The sequence below is a fragment of the Tenrec ecaudatus genome, unplaced genomic scaffold (assembly GCF_050624435.1).
Source record: "Tenrec ecaudatus isolate mTenEca1 unplaced genomic scaffold, mTenEca1.hap1 Scaffold_676, whole genome shotgun sequence".
NCBI lineage: Eukaryota > Metazoa > Chordata > Mammalia > Afrosoricida > Tenrecidae > Tenrec > Tenrec ecaudatus.
Genome location: NW_027459566.1, coordinates 138,817 through 142,672, shown reverse-complemented (window position 1 = coordinate 142,672; position 3,856 = coordinate 138,817).

The following is a 3,856-nucleotide window of genomic DNA, read 5'->3' as shown; positions in this document are numbered from 1 at the left end:
GAGAGACTGTGAGCCGGCTGAATTGCTTTCTGGGTGACCAGGGAGATCTACATATGGAGTGGAAGTCAGAGAAATGCAGCAATAAAAGGACTGCTTCCGTATGGGCACGGATACCTGTGGATTTGGTTTACCTGAAAAGAAAACGAGTGTGACTCGAGTAAAGTTCACCATGTGCATCAGGAGCCCATTTGTTGAATAGTGGCGAGAGCCCATTGTCTACAAGCAAGGTGACCAGTGGATAACCCATGAAGGCTGAGCGAGGTAGCTGGCACGGGTCGACCCAAAGCCCAACAGAGGGCTATATTGGGGACTTTGAACTGGTGCCTAGAGTGCTGACTTTATGCACAACCTGTCTGGCTTTGATTTTGCCGATGGACACAGACTTTGAAAGGTTCCTATTGAAATGAAATTTTCTTCATGGCGAGCAATAATTGTTTCCTCTGAGCACTTGTTTTATATTTTGGGCCATAGATAAAGTGAATAGCTAAAATTTGGCGTATAAAGACAAAGAATAGTTGGCTTACAAACTTTCCGAGTGGGGGAACATTCCATAAGGTTTAGAATTAAGGTCCTGATGTTGCTTAATTCCATGTTGGGGTTAAAGAATTTTGAACGGCTGCCAGATTCACAAATGTGGATTGTGCCAACCTGGGCGATACACACGTGCGGTAAAATGAAGGGCGGAGTGATCAATGGCTTCTTGAGCATTGCCATTCTAGTTGGGTCTCTTCTTTTCTGAACTTGGGAGCAGGGTGCAGCTGCCTCAGCTTGTTCTCCTCTTTAGCTGTCAAGGTTCCTCTTTGGCAAGACGTCCCTGAGCCGAAGACACATGTACTTACCCAAAGGAAGCCCGGGTTGTTGGAGTAGCCGTGCAGAGATATGCTGAAATATCCACTGCCTACGCTGCTCTGCTTAAACATTCACTGCCTCTGCTCACCTCCTTCAGCCAGCAACATGTCGTCTGTTTTGAAAGAAGGAGGAAGATATTGCAATTGGAGATGGACTTGTGGGTTTGGACCACACTGCTTTCGGATGTCTGCTTGAGGAACACTTAACCTTGATATATGAGTCTCACTTAGACATGAGTTTCTGTATCCCTGTTTCTCTATGAGAGCCAGAGTCACAAATAGGATACCTAGCGGTGGGGCAATGGAAAAACTCATCTTAAGATGGAGAGTAGCTATTTGTTTGACCTTGCCCTCATGGTAATTCTTTTTCCCTGTCTATCCAGGCGTCAGACAAAGATACCCTTTACTCGGTTGTTTTCTGGGGAAACTATGGGAAGTGGGAAAAATGAAAGTTTGTAAGGCCACTTGTCTTGAGCCACCAAAATGGGGTGATCTTTAGCTGGGTTTTGACCACCTTTGGGAAGACAGGTATGCAGTGAAATAGATGCCCAACTGTGCTTTGGTGTACTCAGGAACCATAAGCCTTGGCCAGAAGTTAAAAAAAATCTGGGATTAGGGAGAAAACATCTCCCTGAGACTGTGTGTTAAAGAGAGCCTGTGAGCAGGCTGAATTGTTTCCTGGGTGTCCACGTGGATCTACATATGGTGTGGACATTGGAGAAATGCAGCAATAAAAGGACTGCTTGCATACGGGTACGGATACCTGTGGATTTGGTTTACCTGAAAAGGAGAACACAAGGGTGATTCGAGTAAAGTTCACCACGTCGCAACAGGAGCTCAACATGTTGAATAGTGGGATAGCCCATGGACTAAAAGCAAGGTGACCAGTGGACACCCTGTGAAGGCTGAGCGAGGTAGCCAGAACGGGTCGACCAGAAGCCCACCATAGGGCTATATTGGGGACTGTGAACTGGTGCCCAAGAATGCTGATTTTATGCACAGCCTGTCTGGCTTTGATTTTGCCAATGGACACAGACTTCGAATGGTTCCTATTGGAATGAAGATTTTTTCATAGCGAGCAATGATTGTTTCCTCTGAGCACCGGCTTTATATTAGTGGGCCATAGATAAAGTGAATAGCTAAAATATGACGTATAAAGGCACAGTGTAGTTGGCTTACAAACTTTCCGAGTGGGGGAATATTACATAAGGTTTAGAATTAAGGTCCTGATGTTGCTAAATTCCATGTTGGGGTTAAAGAAGTTTGAACGGGTGCCAGGTTCGCAAATATGTATTTAGTTCGTGGATTGTGCCAACCTGGGTGATACACACGTGCGGTTAAATGAAGGGCGGAGGGATCAATGGCTCTTTGAGCATTGCCATTCTAGTTGGGTCTCTTCATTTCTGAACTTGGGAGCAGGGTGCAGATGCCTCACCTTGTTCCCTGCTTTATCTTTCAAGGCTCCTTTCCGGCAAGACGTCCCTGAGCCAAAGACACATGGACCTACCCAGAGGAAGCCCAGGCTGTTGGAGTAGCCGTGCAGAGATATGCTGATACATCCACAGCCCACGCTGCTCTGCTTACACATTCACTGCCTCGGCCCTCCTCCTTCAGCCAGCAACATGTCATCTGTTTTGAAAGATGGACGAGAACATTGCAATTGGTTTTAGACATGTGGGTTAATGCGTTGATGTCGGACTTTTGGGTTTCGACCACACTGCTTTAGGATGTCTGCTTGATGAACACTTAACCTTGATATATGAGTCTCACTTAGACATGAGTTTCTGTGCCCCTGTCTCTCTATGAGAGCCAGAGTCACAAATAGGATACCTAGCAGTGGGGAAATGGAAAACTCATCTTAAGATGGAGGGTAGCTATTTGTTTGACCTTGCCTTCATGGTAATTCTTCTTCCTTGTCTATCCAGAGGTCAGACAAAGCCACGCTTTACTCGGTTGTTTTCTGGGGAAACTATTCGAAGTGGGAATAATGAAAGTTTGTAAGCCCACTTGCTTTGAGCCACCAAAATGGGGTGATCTTTACCTGGGTTTAGACCACCTCAGGGAAGATAGCTATGAAGTGAAATTGATGCCCACCAGTGCTTTTCTGTCCTCCGGAATAATAAGTCTTTGCCAGAAATTAAAAAAAAATCTGGGAGTAGTGAGAAAACATCTCCCTGGGACTGTGTGTTAAAGAGAGCCTGTGAGCAGGCTGAATTGTTTGCTGGGTGTCCACGAGGATCTACATATGGTGTGGAAGTCGGAGAAATGCAGCAATAAAAGGACTGCTTGCGTATGGGCACGGATACCTGTGGATTTTGTTTACCTGAGGAGGAGAACACGAGGGTGACTCGGGTAAAGTTCACCACGTCGCTTCAGGTGCCCAACTTGTTGAATAGTGGCGAGAGCCCATGGTCTACAAGCAAGGTGACCGGTGGATACCCCATGAAGTCTGAGCGTGGTAGCCGGCACGGGTCGACCCCAAGCCCACGAGAGGACGATATTGGAGACTGTGAACTGGTGCCTAAGAGTGCTGACTTTATGCACGGCCTGTCCAGCTTTGATTTTGCCGATGGACACAGACTTTGAATGGTTCCTATTGGAATGAAGATTTCTTCATGGCGAGCAATGATCGTTTCCTCTGAGCACTGTTTTTATATTAGTGAGCCATAGATAAAGTGAATAGCTAAAATTTGGCGTATAATGGCACAGAGTAGTTGGCTTACAAACTTTCTGAGTGGGGGAACATTCCATAAGTTTTAGAATTAAGGTCCTGATGTTACTTAATTCCATGTTGGGGTTAAAGAATTTTGAACGGGTGCCAGGTTCGCAAATGTGGATTTAATTCGTGGATTGTGCCAACCTGGGGGATACACACGTGCGGTTAAATGATGGGCGGAGTGATCAATGTCTCCTTGAGCATTGCCATTCTAGTTGGGTCTCTTCATTTCTGAACGTGGGAGCAGGGTGCAGTTGCCTCAGCTTGTTCCCTGCTTTAGCTTGCAAGGCTC